General features: G+C 37.0%; 1 protein-coding gene across 8 annotated transcripts in view; it reads right to left on the bottom strand.

Moving 5' to 3' along the window:
* Positions 1-22,881, bottom strand: part of LOC117334131 (fibroblast growth factor receptor-like 1) — a 285,047-nt gene that overhangs the window by 95,292 nt on the left and 166,874 nt on the right. For all 8 annotated transcript variants that reach the window (XM_033893598.1, XM_033893597.1, XM_033893593.1 and 5 more), the window contains exon 3: positions 21,739-21,827. The gene's annotated coding sequence lies outside the window, so the exon portion shown is untranslated. The remainder of the gene's footprint in view (positions 1-21,738; positions 21,828-22,881) is intronic.

Below are 22,881 nucleotides of genomic sequence, written 5' to 3' on the forward strand. Positions count from 1 at the left end.
GTCAGTGTTGAAAACTCCATTTAAGCAGGACAGTGGTAACGTTAACATTATCGTCTATGGGGAATCATTTGGTTCCGTGGTTCCTATAGGTGCGTGACGATGCCAGAGTTCCACAAACAGGTGTTACTATAACATGTTAACACAAGCTGAGGGCCGAGTATGATTATCAATTATACGACCTTAATCAGGATGTTATCAGTGTAAGCTCGTGTACGTTCACATTATCATATTGACAGATATCGATTTCCTGGCTTTGATTGTGTTTCCGATACCGCGACCTGATTTAATTAATAATCCAAATAGGATATAATTGGTCCATCGCGTCAGTCAAAATGGGATGCTACCGTTAGCAGGAAAATTGCTATCATGGTAAAAGTGACATTCATGTCAAATATAAATGCCGTATAGAACCATTTGAAGACTTACACATGTATGCTTGTGTCAATTTCAATATTAACCAATATACACTGCATAAACTTCATTCATACGGCATGCTCAGCCACGTGAACTACACAGACATTACGGCAGGCATTGCTGACGCACAAAACAACACCAATTTATTCTACAACACATTGAGTAAATATAAATCATTGATTCTAGTGACATTGGTGATGCCTTTTTTTACTATTATAGAATGTAAAATGCTGGTAGGTATAGTTTGAGAAACATGAGCAATCAATGTTCATATTATGTAAAGGCTGAACTAGACGTGAGTCTTAAGAAACTATAACGATTGCACAACAGTCTTTTCTTGAAAGAGATCAATATGGATAAGGGGTGGGGAAAAATTCATACACTAGTTTTTGATTATAAAGCCGTATATCATTTCAATTTAATACCATAATGCAATAAAAAAAAAAAAAAAAAAAAAAAATCGACAGCCTTCGCGTTATACTGATCTGTGCAGTTTTCTAATAAAAAGTCTTGAATTAAATAAGCAAAACTAGGGACCGAGGGGAAGCTAGGTAGGAAGCTTGAGAAATGTCCTCCAGGATTTTTCAATCAAAAGCAATACCGACGGACCACATACACAGGGCGAGTTGATTATTGTTGGCTAGCAATGTTTCGCCTGAAAACATTTTGCAACAGTGATTTGTATAGCTATAGTTGCTGTGATATTATTACAGCGAACTCTTTCTTGATGAATAATACTTCCCTAAACTAAATATTGTCAAAACGAACTCCTTATAATGCGATAATACTACCTTTAACTCGATATCGTCACTACGATCTCAGGTATAATATTGCCCTACACTAAATATCGACACACCTTAATTCTTTTGGAGGGCTGGTACTGCCCTCAACTTTATATGGATACAACCAACTATCTTAAACTTAATATGGTCACAATTAACTCCATATCACTGGGATGGTATTATATTTAACTTAATATCGTCACAACGAACAGAATGAGGTCAAATACTGCCCTAAATTGAATATCGGCAAACCTTACTCCATATTAACGTCTTTCACTACACTAAACTTAATATTGGCACACCTTACTCCATATAAGGGTTTTCACTACCCTAAACTTAATATCGGCACACCTTACTCCATATTAAGGACTTTCACTACCCTAAACTTAATATCGGCACACCTTAATCCATATTAGGGGCTTTTACTACCCTAAACTTAATATCGGCGCACCATACTCCATATTTAGGGCTTTCACTATCCTAAACTTAATATCGGTACACCTTACTCCATATTAAGGGCTTTCCTTACCCTTAATTTGATATCGGCACACCATACTCAATATTGAAGGACTTTCATTACCCTTAATCTAATATCGGCACACCTTGATCTTTATTGAAGGCTAATACCACCCGAATAAGGCTTACATTACCGAAGGTTCACTGCTTTAAAATGTGTGTAAGAGAAGGCTCCGAAGACGTGTACGTACCGTACTTTAATCATAACTGAATTGTAAGACGACTCCACGTTTTATTACAAAATTCCCTTTACATTGCTCTTTTGTCATCATACAACACAAAATCTAATAACGAGGTTGGCCATGCATCTGGGAATGCTTAAATGATGATGCTTTCCTTGGCCGAAATTTTCTTTTAGCAGCCTTTTCTATAAACAGATTAACGGGTATAAACATCACAAGAGTTACGCAACACCGCAGCATTACAGCCGTCGTTTGCATAGCTATCCATAACTAACGTTGGACTCACTATAATCAATATGCGCATTCAATGTACCTGCTTTTGCCGTTTTACTAAATATTACAAACACCCTTCGCCATGCACCAAATTCCCTCAAGCGTTTGAGAGACTGTCTTGTTCTGTATAAAAGTCTTTGCAAGAAGGTGATCTGAGTCTTTGAAGTGTTTGCCAGTACATTAATGCGCATTCTGAGTGGCGTACCGACCCATGTTCCGGTGTGTTAACGGGGCTGCCACTGTTAGGGTACTACGTGAATTTCGGTGCGAACAATCGCAGTCTACAGATGTTTACACCTGTGAACTTCAAACGATTTCCTCTCAATATCCAGCAGCAATTTTCAAGACGGTATAAGTTGAGAACGTGCATGATCTTAAGATTGTCGGTATGTTATTATCATATTAGCAAATCGAACTATGGTAGGTCATGGCTCTGTACACGCCAACTCCGCTAGTCACCTGGGCCCTGTTCTTAACAACGTCGCGGAATTGATAATATTATCAGTTACAGACAGTGTGCATAGCTGAAGACTCCATTTCAAAATCGTCCAAAATGAAGCTGCTGTGTTGCTTTTTGTTTTTGTTTTTTTTCCCCAAAATATATCAAATGATAAAAGTACCTTATATCATATTGCTTAAAGAATTCAGTTATTACGTTCATCGTGGTATACATTGAAATTATAATACATGTATATGCTAAAATGAATATAAAACACAGTTCAAGTAGGACTAGCCACGTGACATATCCACGTGTGTTAGAAGGACCTTTAGATGACGTATACATTTTTGTCTGTTTGTTAAGTATTGTTAAGTGTCCTATCAACAGCTACGGACATTTAACACTGCGGTATGTTCGTTCTTGTATCCTTGTGATAGCGCGGAGAACTGATGCCGACTTTCATAGTACTACCTCTCTGAAGCATACTGCCGAATACTACCAGCAGGACACCTCACCCGGTCACAGTATACTGACAACGGGCGATCCTGTCGTTCTACTCCCAAAATTGCCGAACGTTAGACAGGAGTAGCAACAACCAACTTTATAGACTCTGGTATGTCTCAGCCAGGGGACAAAACTTAAAGGTTGTGTCATAGGGGCGAACACTCAAAAAATGTCATTAGTGAGTCAGTGTCAAGGGCGACAATTTAAGAAAGAAGAGAAAATGAAATATCCTTAATTTAGTCGCCTCTTTCAATGATGCAATTTGGACAGCAAGTATAATTCTAACGCCCTGCCTGCAGATCAGTGTATACTTTGCTTAGGTGAATGCATAAATATACATTGTACCTTCAGTTAAATGGACACTTAATGTAAAAATTATTAACCTGGCATGAATTGGGAAACAAGTTATATCAGCTTATATTAATTTTTTGCACGTATTTGTTTAGATGGAAGCGGGCGAGGGGTCTAAGTGCGGAAGGAAACAGAGAACCCAGAGAATGACAACGTGTTCCGACAGATGACAAACTGACTTTTCACGTTCGCACGCTCGAAGATCATGTAGGTAAAATAAAGAATTTTATTAATATACTTAAAACAGTATATTTATTTGAAAACCTTTAGTGAAAGTCTCATACGCCAAAGACCCAAAAAGAATGAACTTAAGTTATGCCAAACTGATCTTTAACTCTTAGTGATCCATTACGAGCTATGGCAATAACATATTGTTCAGACAAGTATATCGACACTTTCAACAGAAGTCGTGAAAATCGACGAGACAGGTGGGGCTCAGCCTACTACCTATCCTACTTTGACATTTTCCTACCGATCATGGTATTGCGTGAAGTAGACGCAGTACTGAAAGAGTCTCGTCGTCGAAACTACCGATGGGTGTTATATATATTACTCAGTACCACGACTGCTACATAGAGTAAATACACTATATATACATCGATCACAGTTACCACTTGTTCAGATGTTCAGTTCATGGAACTCTTAAACCAATACTAGACAACTATCAATATTTTCACTGCCTTGTCGTGAAGTGATATTGGATTATAACTTGTTTCGCCGTACAAAAGGTCAGACAGTTCATTTAGTTGACGTAGCGGTACGTTAGCGTCTTGGGTGATTGTCTGTTGAAGCTGTAGTAGCTTCAATGGAGCACGTGCTAGGTAGACGTCATAACTACTATTTTTGATTATAGGAATTTGTGTTACTTCCCATTTAACGCTTAATGATAATAACAGTCTTTATTTTTGCTTAAAGACTGCATTTTCGTGGGGTACAATTGCATAATGTTATACAGTCGTTTCATACGTCACGAGGTTACAGGAAACAGTTAATCAGGTTGGTCCCAAACCTCCATGGAAATAGTTTTGGATGTTGGTTGATATTAAAGACATGAAACAACTGTTTTGTTACTTCATAACCCCAAATAATCAGATATAGGCCATTTATGAAGACCCACGTCTGATACATCATCAAATCGTCCTGAACCAGACATAAAATTACCTCGACATTCGCGATCAGAAAGATGCTTAATCTTATTCATTTGAATGTTTGGGCTCGCATGGATGCTTTACGCCGACCAACATGTTTTACTGCTGACTGGCTTGTTACCAGCATTTCTAGCATTTCCCCCAGGAAACAGTCGAAAATACTTAATTTACATTATAATAGAGAGCCAGGAAACAATTAAACATATATTGCATTATCCTGCTATTAACCAGAAAGGAACCAATTGATTTGAAGTAGTTTAAGTGTCATGGACAATGTTTCGTTGCTCCGTCATAAATGTATGCATATGAACGACGACAATTCATCGTAAATATGGCCGTTTCATCCGAATGGGTAAGCTGCTATTACATATTCATGCTCATATCGAATTTCTCATATTTTGGAAATGAAATAATAATATCAAGATCACTGTAAAATAAAGCTATGTATAGTCTATAGCTACCGTTATGGGCATTCCTGTCGGAGTCAGTTTATGAAAAATGCTTACAACATCGGCTCAAGCATTTATTTGAACTATCCTTTTTCATGTTATGAAATGCCAAAAGATTATTGTGTTGTTCCGAAATAAATGCCCTCTATCCTTTGTCATTTCGTGTGTTTTGCTTTCAAAAGTAAAACATATTATAAGAGAGAAGCACATAGTGTTTTCTTATATTGCCAACAAATTATGTAATTTAAAATGTCAAACATATTATGAGTGTCTTATTTTGGGTACCGACTCTATTTACAAGTGAAATTTGAAGGGACCTATGCCCCCCCCCCCCCCCCCCCCCCCCCCCCCCCCCCCCCCCCCCTCTCTCTCTCTCTCTCTTACCGAGACACACCACAGTCTATAAAATGTAATTTTCTACTCTTGGCTAACGCCCAATATTTAAGAAATGTGAGTAATGATTCGCCCGTTGTCACCATGATGTGACCGGGTGGAGTGTTCTGCCGGATGTCCTCAGTACCATGATTCAGTGAGCTAGCACTATAATGTCTGCAGCAGTTCCGCGAAGCTCGAAAGGAATCAAACATGAATATATACCAAAACCTCCCAAAACACACATGCACTCACATCACACATGCATTTCGCACACAGAGGATGCCGCTCTTAAATGACCTTTGCTGTTGATAGGTATTGCAAATACAAAACCGACCGTTTAACATAATTTAAAACACAAACAGGATATGTTATTTTATGTCTTGCATCCTACAGTAAAACTACATTGGGCGATGATGTATGCACACATGTACCGAATAACAGTTTTAAGTGAGTGTACCATTAACTTTTTTCCCCTTTCTTTTTTTACAGAGCACCTGCTCTAGGTAATTAGGAATTATCTCCGCATATTATCCATGCATTATCCATTTAAATAACCAGCGTGTAACTTAAATCATTTGATAGACTTAAATGACAATTTATTAGTATTAACGCGTGGGAAATGAGTTTAGAAAATATGATTACATCTTTATACCGATGATGCAAGTTACAGTTTCTAGCTGTACATCATCCGTGTGGAATTCAGTATACTATTTTATCAGATGCTGTAGTGTTGGCTGTATCTTCCCTGGGGGTTATTCTATCTATTTTGCGCATCACTAAATGCAGTTCAATGAGGGAACCACATTGTCCTCATAGATTGTGCATGAATAAGTGAGAAATGAAGCAAAAGCCAATACAATAAAGATATATAAGACAAAATGTAATGCAGTGGGCAATAAAATACATGTTATAAGCTGATGGACAGAATAACGAAGGATTCATTTGATGGCCAATTTATGATAGCGATGTCTGTACATCAAATATAGTTTGTAGGCCTTCTTTATCACTACGATTTAAAAAAAAAATGGATAAAATACAAGACTAGGCGCTTCGAAAACAAGTGTTATGAATACAAAATGTGAAATCTGAGCAAAACTTTGAAACGCATTTAGAATTTACCATCATCTGCATCTATTCAGAAAGTTGGACTTGGCCAAGTAATGATGCTTGTTCTATTCTTGAAGTACTCATAGCTTAATGATACTGATTTAAGTCGGTATACACGATAAATATACGCTGTTAGTACCATGCACTATTTAATAAGTAAATTTTAATGTATTTCATACTCTTAATTTTAAATGAGAAACTTGATATTGGTTATCTCCATGACGTAAATTGATACAAGTTTTGTAAAAAAATATTTCAAACGTTCGATAAAAATACATGATGTAGCTCCCATGTGACTGTTTAATAAAAGGTCGATAATTTTGTTATGTAATTGTCAATATACGACAGCACCAGTGAATCACAGTAGAACAAAACACGCACTTTATCATGGAAAAAAATAACTGACACTTCGAGCGGCAATTATACACTCGTTAAAAGGAGAAAGTTAATTCTAGAAAATCGCAAAATAATTTTGTTACTTTAAACTAAAGAACACTTATGCGGAAACACTGATGTGAATAAAACTTGATTTATTGTGTATTTGTTATATAGTACCTGCTTAATTAATTCAATTCGTCTTCCAAATGAATATATAACACAGGGAAGTGTTGACTTAATAAACACTTTGATAACTGAACGCACGTGCACCATTATTTATAGGCACTTGATTAAATGTAATTATTTCTAGGCGAACTGTATGAATATAATTTACTTTCATAATTAAATTTTCGCAATTTCATTTAACTTTATAAGAGTTACGTAACAATGACTGAAACCTACACCATTCTTACTGGTTTTCTCCACAATACTGTTTAAACAGTCCCAGCGTCATCAAGAGGCACTTAACCTTTTAATATGCATATCAATCTTACAAACTCGTTGGTCATGTTAGAAATTTGGAGATATCGTAAACGAAAATAATTGAAAGTTGTTATTTTTAAGAACATTTATAATGAATAAAACTCAAACAGCTCGTGATTATTTCAATTCTTAATTGATGTGTGTAATTAGATAGGTTGGTTGGCATGGCATAATTAAATAACACACAGTATGCTTTACACAGCCACAGAACGATCGTCCGATCTATTGCCAATGATAATGTAATGTAAGAGAGGAAATCACTGAATGGTCTGTATGTATCGATATATCATTATTATCCTGATCTCCGCTCAGTACCTCACAGCTGTATTTCAGGATTAATATCAAATATAAACTTTATTTATTTTACAACAATTGCGGAACAAGTTATATCAACTTATATTAATCACACTCGTTAGCCCGGATGAAGGCGCGCGAGGGGTCTAACTGTGGGAGGAAACCGGAGTACCCAGGGAAAACCCACGTGGTCGGGCAGGTGACCTCATACCTTTTAACGTCCGATCGGGGAATCGAACCTCGGCCGCCTAGGTGAAAGGCAAGTGTGTTACCACTGTGCCACCCGACCACCCGTATTTCAGAAATATCCGGGATTATAACTTTCAACTATTCAGGGTCTTATTACAATGTGAATATATAAGTAAGTAGAACAAATCATTATCATCTTCTTGATGTTATATATTAAAAGAGATCGTTTAAGATTACAAAACAAAAACGCTGACAACATATAGGATAATATGGTTTAATAATGCCATGTTATCGCAAAGGTATTTATAATCCACTGTTTACAATACAGACTAATTCAATGATAATACGGAATTGACTATAGTGTTGTACTCGAAAAACAATTTTCTATAGAAAACATCTATATATCATGGAATGCGTGTTCCGATAGCAAAATGAAATAAGCGGCGGAATGAAAGTTTCTGATTTAAACAAGAATTTTAAGGAAGATTTAAGGACGAACATCCTAAATACCAACTCTTATACTGTATATGTGATATTGCCGTCTAAACGAACGAAGTTATCCGTGAAACAACCGCAAATGGAATTAAACATAACAGTGGCCGCTTTTAGTGCGACGTCTGAACTGGACTCCATCAATGTATTGACATCCGTACAGTTTTCGGTCAATAGATGTTTATAGCCTTGCGTGGTAGGCAAAACATATGCCTTCTCAAACATATAAACGGCGTACCACCAGGAACTATCAAAATATAGGAAAATAATAAAAAATGTTTTAAAGAGATGTGAGGTACTAAATGTGAGTTTTATTGTGTAAAAATGGAGGACCAAATTGGATGTGTAAATCAATGAAGAGGTTGAAGTTAGTGATGATAGCTTGTGTAGCGTTAGTCGGGAGAAACTCGATACATTATCCACAGCAAAAGGTCGGATTAGATCAGTGACGGGTCAGGGAAGGGGAATTACCGATTAAATGCCAAATACAGTGAATAAAAGTGTCTCTATTATGACAAAACTCGTTTCCTCCCTGTGTCATTGGGGAGATATCTGACTCTCCTCGCGCCGATCTTTCGACATGCTCGTTACCCTGTACAGCACAGGAACGTCACATCCAATAACGCCCATCCTGTAACTAGCTCCCTAGGGAGTTGTGCGCACGGCGCGGACTCCAGAGCTTTACCAACACGTCGCAAACCAAGAAGACCTTAACGCTGTCTGAGACGGAAGTATAGGCGCTGCAGGTAAACTGTGTGCTTACTCGGTGAGACCACATACATGTTCCACGACATTCTCTGCTTACTAGATTTCATCACAAAACAGTTAATAAATGATTACCTAACCATGCATTGTAGTAGTGCATAAAGCGCCAACCATGGTCCATCGCTCATAGTCTTGTGTGAGAGTTGCTTGTTAATGTCAATATTGATATATTTTGTAAGCATAATCATTGTCTAGACGTTTTGATTTCAAGGTCTCAGTATATAAGATATTTCAATATAACCCCGTTAACAAATTAAGTTATCATCTGATAACCAAAGGCTAGATTAGATATGCAATGTATACACCAAATGTACCTTAATCATTTGCTTGCAAACATATCACAAACTATGAATTACGGATATCTTGAGCTTTATGTGGTAAAGTGCTAGATGTCATACAAACCAGTCCTGAGTCCTGGCAGGAACTGCCCAGAAACTACCAGATCTACTTCGATATGCCCCATGGTCGCTCAACCAGATTTATGAAGAATTTAGCTACACTTTATGAACTATTATGAAGCCTAGTCAGGAGACAATTGTCGCTTCGCTACACCAAAAGGGTATTGTCTGGAGCAACGGCAATTTTATCACCACGTGGAAGCCGGTCATGGTCACAGCAACGTCAGGATTCCAGACAAGGACGGCTGCCCTACCGGTATACTAGATCTCGCGATTACAAAATTCGGGAGAAAATGTCAATGCAGCAAACAATAGCAAGGGCTTCACGCGGTATCAAGTCGTTATATATATTTATATATGACAATCTATTTTTAGAATCCAGCACATGATATCAGGTAGAAAGGGGTTAATACATAAGCAAAGACATTTCTTTAATTTTTATTAATTGTCAAGAGGTTTCTCGCTATCTTTACATGTTTGACAGTCCTTGAATGTAAAGGTAAAGTAAGCCCGCATGTATCCGATGTTATATAAATAAGCATCAGTCATCAACTCATGTTATATTTATTTTAATGACTAGCGCCAAACAGGAGAAAGGGAGAAGCACGGCGTTGAACAAAGTCTTCCCTATCCCATTGTGAGGCAGTATCGCTGGAGATATACCACTATTAACATTTTCAGAAATGAAATATTTGCTTATAAAAATGTCATTGCATGTAATAGTCAATGAGTGGAAACCATATGAAATAGAGCACATAATTGTAACTAAGGTATGCTATACAATTATGATACATCTATTTGCCTGGAATACTGTGGGGCTTCAAGAACAGCTTCCGAGACACGATAACAATTATTGATATCGTTATTAATACCCGGTGGACGACGTCATGACAACCAGAACAGATTTTACTGTCATAGGATATAAAGATATAATTATAACTATTTTGTTTTGCATCCATCGCTCTTGTGTCGCTGTCAAAGCCATGCAGCAGAGGAACAGTTCCACCAAACAAAATCAAGCAGAGCAGAAATCCCGAACCAGCTGAGGCCAGTCCATAGAAACATGACAAATGGTGTCTTGGACGCATTCCGATATGTATTGATCACTTATCACATGGAGCTGTTGACGCTTGGAGACAACACATATACCACACATATGTGATGATGTGTTCGTAAGTTTGGATTAGGTAAACCTGTGTGACACGCATGTGCTGGTACCTTGGAAAGTGAAGTTAAGATTTTGTGAATTTACACGGACAGTTGTACTGTAGACAATATACCGTTGTTTTGTTTTTGTTTCTTCAAATTGGGCCACTATGGCCGAGTGGTAAATATGTTCCAACACATTTTCACTAACCCTCCACCTCTGGATCACGAGTTTGAAACCGAAGCAGGGCAGTTGCATGGTACTGACCGTGGGCCGTGTTTTTACTCCGGATACTCCGGCTTTCCACTACCTCCAGAGTCTGACACGTCCTTATAAATGATCCCTTGCTGTTATTAGGACGTTAAGTAAAATACAACAAACTTTTAAATGAGCTCCTCGATATTGATAATTTTACATTACTGGATATGAATTTAACCAATCCTGTGAAGAAACTGAGTATACCATTTGCTATACGTGACAAGTACCATACGATGATGCTGAAAAGATGACGTACAATGTATCTTCACTTGATAATTACGTCATTAATAACATAGCTTGTATATGTTAACACTATCACTATGAATAACTACATCTCGAACGATAAAACCACATTTGAAAGTATTGATTTCTTTTCCATTTAATTTAACATGACGTGTTATACATTGTAAGGATGATAATATCAACATTATCATTAAATAATCCATGACGATCAATGCATCTATGTAATTCACGGTGACGACATCTAAACTCCTGCTTGAACTACTGTTATGGATTTATATATAGCTTTTAATATATAATCACAAGAAACAAGAAGTCTATCCTCAAATAGAACAAATGGTGACTTGGAATACAGTCTAGTATTAGTTATATTTGTCATTCAAGGTAACTGCCAATCAATATAATTCTGGAACTGTAATACATTTTATTATAAATGTTGCTTTTACTTTTACAACGCAGATGTAGAGATTTATAGATATAGCATTTGCATTTATAGATTTGCAATTTGTATGGTATAAGTGAACATAGTAACTATTTATAGCTGTATCATTATAGAATTTGTACTTGAGTATTGTAGATGTTTATATACGTAATACCACTGTGTTCACTCAAACATTGCGGCGTTTCATAGTTAAGACATCAATACGGCTACATACTTTAAATGCAATGATTTATAAATACAGTACCTCTACTCATTATTTACAATTTCAGCTCTTTATAGCATACTTATGTATTTATGTATTAACTTAACACGATAACACAACATTGCATCTAATTATAATTACAAACAGTGTTCTGGCACGAAAATGACACGAAATATGTGTCACGGTGATTTATAATTATTATCTAACTAATTGTGATTAGTAACACCACTAACGATATTTGCTGAGAAGCGAATGCGATGACCCACGGTTTAATAACCCAGTTACTTTCCCCGGAACAATAGGGATGCAATCTCTCGTTTCCTTAATCCGCAGGAGACCATACCCATTTATGCATGACCTTGCTCTGCTGATTCAGCACGGAAATTGCTTTTTATGACGCTCATTTTCTCTGCATCTCAAACAAAGCCGGTTATATTTTTTACGTGACTCTTCATAGAGCATCGGCAATGGAATGAAGTTCAACTGTTGTTTTGGCATAGCATCAAATCTCGGAGGATTATTAGTAATAATTTTGTGATGTAATTTGTTGAAATCATATCCCCAAGGAGGGTAATTTAACTTCTCTCGCAGCGCTCAGACGGCAAACAAAATTGCAAAGCATTTTTCGAAATGACAGTTATTAGATATGCAAATGACAAAACCTTGAGAATGCTATTGCCAGCGAAGACTAGCAGTACCTAACGTAAAAGGCTTGTGGCTTTCACAGAGTATGATTATCGCATTATGGATGTGCCTGACGACTCCATATACGTATGTTGGTACTCCTTCGGTACTCAATAATTCTTCATTTTCTCCGTTTAGATAATGATCTCTTTTGTTTTATAATTTCAACTTGAGATGAGATTTCATCACAAATACATCCTTTAAATCTCTACAAGTACGGTCTTTAAATTACCTTGTAATCGATAACAACTGATCTTTTATTCTATTCATGATCACAATTGGTTTTAATGTTTCAGAATTTCCAGGAAATGAATAACGTTTAAATTGTAATTGGAAGAGCGATGGGTATCCCAGCTGTAGGGTGTACCTTTAAGTTTAACGAAACCTGACTTATGGCAGCGGAATAATTCTATTGCTAACTCTAACATTGGCATGTGTGTGTTCTTGCACGTGACTACGATGCCGCCGTTTACGTTGTAATTGAACGTATACATGTGCAAACATTTCTGCAGACAAGCGTATTGCATAAAATCGCCTTTGACACCATGCTTCAATGAGGTAGCACTATAAATTCGGCATGAGTTCCGTGCTATCACAATAGGACAAATACAAACATACCGCCCTTCACAAAACACACCCATATTCAACACACGCATACATCTCGTGTACAGAGGAGCTCGTCATCAAATAATCTCAGCTGTTGGTAGTACGCTAAACAATACTAAATCAAACCAAGCATAAAACTGTCACCAATGGTCAAGAAAAGGACTGATCATATTTTCTGCAATTTTAATAACATGTAGCTTAGAGCTCCATTCTGACCGTATACTGTTAACAAATGAGCAAAATAGACATACTCATTGATATTTATTTGCTTATATTTTTTAAGTAAACCAAACTGAAGTATATGAGGCGGTATATGGCAATTTCTAATGTTTCGGACAATGTAGGAATATAGTACTAGGTGAGTTAAAATAAATAAAACATTCATGGTTGTCAGTTTCTTTCGGTAGGATTATGGAGCTTTCAAAATTTGTTAGCATTTAGTCGCCAAAAATATAAAACAGCTACAAATAATATGACGCTACAGATTTGTATCAGAGATGTGGTTTTTGAAAAATTACTAAAAGCGCAAATCTAATTAAGATTTGTTTTTTTTATATATTTGTCAACTCCGTCAATGGGGCTCCATTTTGAATTACAAGATACGACGATACTTAAAGTCCAAAATTCATAAGATATATATTTTTTTTGTCAAAATAACGGATAATTGATACACTGTAAACTGTTTTAATTGATTTTTAAATCTACTTTAGCCTGATAAATTATTAAGCATTTTGTTAGGGCACCCCCTTCACATATTTTGGTGTTACGCAAGGAGGTTCACTACGACTATCGGTTGATATAGTGATTAATCATTTATGCGATTATTGTCATTTTCATGTATCTACATATAGTAAAAAAATGAAGAAATTGGAGTTGGGCACGCTAATGTTAAATTTGAATAGTGGTTGACAACTACTTTAAATAAAAACCATTTTGTAAGCGTGACGTTTACGGTTACTCGAGGATCAATGTTATTTCTTCTGTCTATCTTACTTTGGTCACTTATTTAAGCGGGAATTTCAAACGCATTTTAGCGTCAGAACCCCCCCCCCCCCCCCCCCCCCCCTAAAAAAAACCCAACAGATGCTTGTATACAGTCGGTATGAATACAGTCTAGGTGTAAGATAGATTTGCGACACTCCAATTTTCTGTCACTACAGTTGTATCCATATCGACTTTATATAAGCAAGAGTTCAATGTTAAAATATGTGCATTTGAACATGCATTTGGACTAAACTAAAGGTTTCTGTAACGATGACTCTGAATCAAGGCGTCATACAATTAATTACTGTTAATGGAATAGAATCGCAAAGAAGCATGTGTCTGGTAATAACAAACAAGCAAGGGATTGGTACTCTCTAGATGTATTCAATTTGTGCCCACATATACCATGTTAATGGCATTGCATCATGCAAGGAGCTTTAATATGATATACATGTAGTTTGAAATGATAACCAGTCACTAAGTAGAAACAAATAAGAATATTCAATTATGTAGAGAAAACTGTAATAAAGCTAGCGAAAAATCATAACAAGGATGGACTTAACATATATGAAATTTGCATGTAAGTCATCGTAAAAGTACAGGGGTAACCTTAATATATCAAGAAAGAAGCATTTCTTTAACTATTCTGATGTTTGGAAGAGTAAGAATTTCATAAACCTGTATACAACAAATATATGTCCAACACTTCTGTTTACTACAGAGTTGGCAGTGTGAAGCACAAACAGATCAAAGAAGTAGGCAATCAAGCCGGTTATTTAGTTAGAGAAAGCGTTTTCTTTATAGTTAAAGCATAACTGCCTTTTGGAACCCAGATTTTTGCATTTGTTTTTCAAGTACTTTCTGAGATAACTGTCATAAAAATGTATTGTGCTGGTCATTATGGTAAGTAGCGCAAATTATAAGGCACACTGTACCTCACTTAATAAATTTACTGCCAAAATGGTAATGTTTCCATTTCAATGTTTTAGAATCTCAGCGGTTACTTTTTGGAGCGTAATATATGTTGTTTTCACGTTTTAGCGTTGTATAATAAGACTTTCAGTACTTGAGCTTAGACATTCACAATGATTTTAACCGATAATATAATTGTTTTTTTTTTGGACAAGGGACAACACGACAAAGCATCATAATGAACAGAAACGTTTAAATGAAGAATACATTTTTGCTTCATCTGCTTTTATCTTATGCTTTCTTTGCCAATGTTATGGCAATATAGTTCTCATTTTTGTAAGTCACAATACCATACTGATTCACATAACTGATTTTAAAGGATTGAAATTTTGAAGATTATTTTGTATACGGCTCAGATTTATCATGTTATACTGCCTTACATGTACGCATACTTACATTTCATCCAGAGAGATATTGATGTGTTCCGATAAGACACAAAATGCTTGTAATATCTAACAAAACGAGGCTATCATGCTCTTTAGAGAAACTTATGGAGATCTACCAGAATGGTATGTTACATATGTAGACAATTCTTTATCGCGTCAGTTCCCATCAGTCACTGACAACCACTGACTAACGAGATCAAAGATTGCATGTGCATACAAGTATGTATGCATACTACCAATCGGTGAAATTGACACGGTGAATATTACTACGCGCATGGGAGGAAAGATGTAGTGGAACTGCATTAAGCGGCGTATTTAGTATATACATGTATGTGTACTTTCGTAGATGGTTACGCCAGATTTTGGCAAGAACTTGTTCAAATCGATTCCATAAGAATGGCAGGATAACAGAAAAGATACATATATTCGTGTGGAAGGGTAAATCTACCTAAATTACAGGTTACATTGCTGGTAATCGATAGAGCATGCAATGTACGAATCGCACTGTGTTGGAAGCCGTTTCCTTCTTCCCCACTACCTCACCCAAAATAGACGTTTCTCTCTTACTTTTTCCACACGGTTTATGCATTAATGCTTATTGCCTGCTTTCCGCCATATCCTCAGACATACTCATTATCAGGTATTGTTGTAGTAATCGAATTTTCTAGCACGGAACAGGAATCAGATGTTTGTTCATTTTCTGAAATTCTTAGTTATTATGCAGCTCTACCGACCACATCGTGACGCAATGGGGTCTAGGAAACGTTTACTATTGGTACTGGTAAAAAAAGACTTGTTATATTGCCCCAGTTTCCTTCAGCACCTTATCGACATTTACCCCTCTTAGAATGGATGTACATAATGCAATAGGCTACGAAGATCGTACACTCAAATATCCAGGACACAACAGCTTGTGACAGTTGAGATTCGAACCTGCATTATTTATTATCAGATTATTGGTCACAGTGAGATGATTTGTTAATTATACACTATCCATCCGGAATCTGTGTTCCAAGACACGACCGTACGTCCTGAATAATTCATTTACGACAGTTTTAAATGAAGTACGTATGATTCATGTTCATATTAAAATACTACTGGGTCTCAAACAGTTTTTAATGAGTAACTGTCTACTCATTAAGAAACATTTCGGATTTATAAACAACATAATGTGTCTATTATTCAATTACCCAAATTATTGCCCTATATAATCACTACCATATCTCTTTTGGTGTTTTTGTTTATTTCGTGTTAAAACTTAGATGGAATACCATGGAAAGATGTAATTGTACAAGGAAAAAATATTTAAAAAAAAACCACATCATCTGTCATGAGACAATATGCAATGTACCCTCAATTTTGATTAAAGTGGCTGAGAAATACTTCGTCCGAAACAAAAATATTAAACCTGTAAATTGATATAGGTTTGTCATACTAGAAAAAAGGGGTTAGCCGTCGTAGGAATAGCAATTAGTGCCTCTTAAATACGTAAGAAACACGTCTGTTTGAAGTTTGAGGTATTGCATACTCTGTTCTAGATATTCGGTTGCTAAGTCAGACACAAGTAAAAGCAAATGCTTTGCACTAGTGTTCTGTAAGATATACACTCTTAATGCAGTGAACAATTTACATATGCGACTAGTTCAAACAATATTTTTATTCAATTTTATTCAATATAAGAAGCCATAACCACGGGCATTGGTTTAATTAGTGATTTGACATTAAGATTTCAATGTTTTTAACAACTCCCACTTGGCTACGCCATTGTTTTATTACAGACACTTAACATTGCCATATCGGTGTATTAACAATAATAAATAATTGGAGATTTCTTAGGATTTTGAAAAAGTTGATTGAAGAAAAATAAACAAAATGAGTATTTACTATCAATTAGAATGCGTAGGCATCGGTAATCGGTAGTCAATAGCGGAATTTAAACAAAATATACCCTCGTTTATCGGTAAACCGAAATTTGTTCCCATCACGATAATATATCTCCCTGTGCTAAGCAAGGTCGTAAAACGTAATGATTTTTATTTAACATGCATATTTTATATGAAGTTAACCGATATATTGGAGAAAATGCTATATGTATAGCCTTTCTGACTGGCCCTAAACACTGTTGCATATCCGTGTCGATGACCAAGTCTCCGTTCAGAATAAGTCGGTACCGACTTGATCTGTCTTCGCATAGCTCCAATCGATCCCGTGGGAACACTTGCACAAAATGTCACGTATGCATGAATTATCTAACCAAATCCAGTAATCTGATTGGTTCCGTAGAATATTGGTACGGAAAATCTGACCAATGAGAAAGGTCGTTTTATATCTTCTTCGGTTTGTTTGACAGGATTACAGATAAAAAGAATATTTACACAAAGGTGCAGCCATCTTGGTATACTGTTGTGTGTTTTTCAGGCGAAGGGCTTCGGACGAGGGGGAGGGGTTATCAAATGTATTCTAATATTTTACATATATCACGATATAAAAAATAATGGTTTGGGACACTTGCTAATCTCTCTTTTACAGTATTTGCTTAGACTATTTGTATTGTCTTTAAGAACGAAACAACGTCTTGATAGTCAATAGACTTTGTGCGGATAATGTGATACTTGACGCACACACACTGCTGCAATTACGCGTATTATACGGATCCGTACAGGAGAAAACAGTCTAGCAGTATGGCCTGTGAATGCTTTATAAAGTTTTAGTCTTATCTCATTAGCCGGCCTTTCGACCACTAATCTGCTGTTATCATACACTGCTTTGGTAAATCAGTGTTTACGTTCTGTAGAATGGTGTGTTAAATGTGATTAGGAATTAGATAAAAAGCTGTGTCATTAGGAAATGGTCTATCTAAATACGGATATGTTGTAACATGGATGTAGATCTACTCTAAATAGCAACGTTCATCAGTTATGGAGTTAAATTTTCAAAAGGGTTTGTAATATGTAACGCCGGGCGTCTCCACACGTTGTCAGTCACATTGATTACCAAATCAGATACCAGGGACAACACAGCATACTCCCGACCACCTATTATTGTGTAATGACGTCACCGTGATGAGATATTATCACCAATTCCCAGAACGGAAGTTGAAGCATTACCGAATGCAACGGAGCTGACTTGGGTTGATTGCCACCGCATAGGTTTTTAGATGTATCGACCTGTCTAGGGGGTGAAAGGGGGTATTTGATTAGCGTCGTCAGAAAACATTTCACTCGTTAATCAATGTTTCCCAAATCCAATTACTGGTTTGTTATGTTTTCACTTTATCTGTGATTCCGTCCTGTAGGATGTATATTACGTCACGCCAGAGTCACATGGCACTCAACTCTTTTTTGTGTGTAATTCCATGCTTTTATGACCCCCAACCCAGACCTCTGTCTGAAAAGGAGGCATACGCCATGTCAATCTCGACGCCGTTTCCATGTAACAACGACTGACCAGAGCGGGTGTAGACATGCGTTCGTCTTGGCCACCCCAAAATTGCCAGATTGAATTACTAGCTCACACGCAACAGTTATAGCCCATCCACCTAGAGTTATTGCTATACAGACACACGAGTGTCGGGTCGTCCTCCCCCACTAAGACCAATAAAATATGTCATGAGGTATTGCAACAAACCATGAAACAGTTAAGGCAAACTCATTGGCCGACATCCATGACCCGGATCTTTGTGATTAATTTAGTACATGGTACGAACTTTTCTTGTACAGATTATAGATGCTTAAAAACTACTTCAAGGATTCTTATCGAAAATCCAAAAGACATATATGAACCGTCATGGTACAACTGATATAAAAAAAAAATGCCAGAATTCCAGGATTATTTCCTAATCATGAGTGGTCTTAAAGTACAATAAAATATTTGCAGATAATTAAGCAAGGCCTTTAGCCATTGTTCAGCAGACATTTGGTCGCCAACTATCCTAGGCAAAGTAGTATCGCATCTTGAACTATCTTTACCCATTAATTAACCGTAAGTAGACACGAATTATTGATATGATAGCATGTACACTGTACATGTATCTGAGCTACGGCCTTGACATTGTATTTGTAATAACTTCCTGTTGATCTCGTGATTAACATGATGCTTTGAGTTACTTCGCTAATGAAACAATGGTCTTATTGTACATGATTGTAACCACTCTATCATTAATGTAAAAGTGGTGAGTAAAATTTATCATCTAAACATCTATATTGTGGTTTACGATATGATACAAGAATGGCATATAAGAACTATTTCTAAATAATTACAGAGTCATCGACTAATCCCGAATGGAATGTCAATTGAATGTTACTCTGAATGAACATGCTTAGGCGTATCTACAGACTTTGAGACAATAAGATCCGGGGAACGCTAATGAAGGTAGGACATGAAGGAGGACAATTAGAAATCTGAATAAACATCATGTCAATTAATTTGTTAACACGTTGGCGAATTTATACATACACGCCTTCGTTGCGTTTACGCACCATCTTGAATGCAAATAACTACATACGTAATCGGTCTAGATACTAACGGGTCTAAGGTGCGCCTCGTTCTGTATCTGGAAGGGCAGCAGCGCAGGCACCGTGTGCATGTTTTCACTGATGACGTTATAGAATGATCGCCCTGTGAGTGCAGGTAGCATCTGTCTGACTGGAAACGTCTGATGAACCTTTAGGATGACCCCATTCTCAGCGGGTACCCGTTTCGAAGATAATACACCAGACGACGTAAACCTATATACTAAAATGTCACCACCGTTAACTCTTTTAGACGCAATCGAGACGCCACCTGTTGAGCACAGAGGGTTTCAGACGTAGACGAAGAAACTACCTCAACAGGTGTCGGAGCTATAATGGACTTGAAACTACTGGAATTTGAGGGATGGTCACAGTGAAACAGACACGTGTGTTCACCTTGGTCGTTCACATTGCCATTTACGTATATACACTGCTCCTTGAAACTTCCATCAACTGGACTACATGGTAAGGGGAATTGCCATCTGTTTAGTTTTAATAACACGATATCAAAGTAATAAATGAATATAAAAGATAGTATATGACCAGCTTGATATGTCGATACGGTCGTCTTGTTCTATCGATACGGACGGTATGTTTCTTCGATAGGGTGAGCTTGTTTTATCGATAAAACAAGTTGGCTTTATCGATAGGTCGGCCTGTTCTATCGATATGATCGGCTTGTTCTTGTGATAGGGCCAGCTTGTTATTTCGATTGGGTCAGCTTATACTATCGGTAGGGTCAACTTGTTGTATCGATAGTGTCAGCCGGTGTTTTTATCGATATGGTCAATTAATTTTACTGACGCGGTCGGCTGGTTCTATCGATATGTAAGCCACGTTCTATCTTTTGTATTGGCCTGTTCTTTCGGTAGTGTTAATTTGTTTCTTGTATGATCGACCTGCTTTATCGATACGGCCGACCTTATTAAGTAATTAATCAGTTTAATTGCCTACGATGGAAAGTGCACAGACAATCTCCAAATAAGCAAACAATTAGGTCACTATACGTGGTGGAAATCCTAATGAATAAGTATGTATGGCAACAAGTTTGTAAACATTCACAGACATGTAAACTATATAGAAATCGTTGGTCGTACGACTTACGGATGCGTTATTCAGAAATTGACCGCCGCAAGGCTGTCACTGGAGTCTGCGATGAGTTGGTCCTTACACTCTAACATGGCGAACCTAATGACGTTACACGCCGACAGCGGTGGAGTAGATATTACACGAGAAACAAGTACTCTAGGGGACATCGAGTGGATGAAATGCATTAAACCTAAATGGTGTTAAGTCCTTAAGGATCCAGCCGGATATGGCGGAACGAATGATAGATCATCTAAATAATCAAATGGTCAACTCGATAGTGGTCAGTCTGAACAGTGTAATGGGGGATATTTGATCTAGCCATCTTAATTCAAAATCTGATCTGACCAGACATCGTAAACTGGACTGCGGCGTTTCTTTCGCTGTCAAGATAGGTCTATTGTGTGTATATATATGGGGATGTAGCGAAATGTACGCGCGTGTGGATGACTGGGTTAACAACTCAATTACCGGACAGTGGCTGGACAGTTCTCAAGATTGGCGATACTCTCTGCGACTTTGGTGTTCACTTACAGACGCTCCCGGGCGATCGCAACCAAGGCGCTGGAATGTCAGAGGCGTTGTGTGTAATAATAAAACCTCGGCCGTGTGAATTAAAGCTAGAGTACAAAACCATTTGGGAATATGAGTTTCTGGACATATATAGACATCACCATTTACCTTTTTGGACAGCCTGGTCTTTTGTCTGTAAAAATACACCATGTACCATATAGCTCTGTATCTTCAATGTCCGCTTCGAAGGTTAAACCCTGAAAAACAATAGATTAATTAAGTTGTGTATCGTTGTCACAGATGCCATTAACAAGAAAAGAAAGGTCGTGGGAAAACTTAGAGAATATCATTAATTCCATACGAAGTTACCGTTGGTTGTAAGTGTTGCTTCGACCTTGTTTACCACAAGGATGACACTATGTGTGATGTCCCTGTAATGTTTCTGATTGTTTGTTATGATGTTATGTCCCGGAAAGATTCCCTCCCCAGGTTATGTCTACCATATGTTGTGACCTCGCTGCTGTAGATTGATTATTCTGCCAATGTGTTGTTTTGCTGTACACTTTGTCCCGTGGATGTTCTTGCAATAGGTGCAAGTGATGTCTGGGCTATGCGTTTTTCATTGTGTATACTTGTTGTGCTTTATTTTTGGTTTTTCTTTAGTTGAGGTTTATGTTTTCGTTGATCAACCTGCCGATAGCTATATTTCATGAGAAATGTTTAACAGATTATGTTTCTTCAACATTTCTGCTTTTGATAAATGTTAAGTCCATTTTTACTCACCATTGCTTTTATCAGAAGCGTTAAAAAAACACTACAGATTTATTTGGCTGGAATTAAGATCAGCGTTGTTTTCAAGTGGCCAACTGGAAAACGGTATCGAGTTCAGACGGATACTTTTGCAGGAGGTTTTTGTATTGCAAAAAAAAAAAAAAAAAAATGGTATAAAGTTTAAAATTGTAAACAGTGCTTTCTTTACGTTACAAATGTTTTGCAACGTAAAAAAATAGCAAAGTGCAAAGTGTAAATAATTGTAAATTTATTGACATTAACAAAGTAGCTTTGTACCAAACAGTCTTTTAAGGAGTCAGTGTTACGTTTTGTGATTGTGCATTTTAAGATTTAATCTTGTTAGTGTGAATTTTAAGATCCAACTGAAACGACGGAATTGATAACAAATTGGCAAACCAACCTTTTGCGAGACCTCGACGTGATTTGGTTCAATATGGCTGGTAGGGGATTCTGGGATGATCAAAATAAAGTGTTAATGTGTTTGCGAGCAGAGATTGGTGAGAAGGCTCGATTGATTAG

This window comes from Pecten maximus, chromosome 9 (genome assembly GCF_902652985.1).
Source record: "Pecten maximus chromosome 9, xPecMax1.1, whole genome shotgun sequence".
In the NCBI taxonomy this organism is placed as follows: Eukaryota; Metazoa; Mollusca; class Bivalvia; order Pectinida; family Pectinidae; genus Pecten; species Pecten maximus.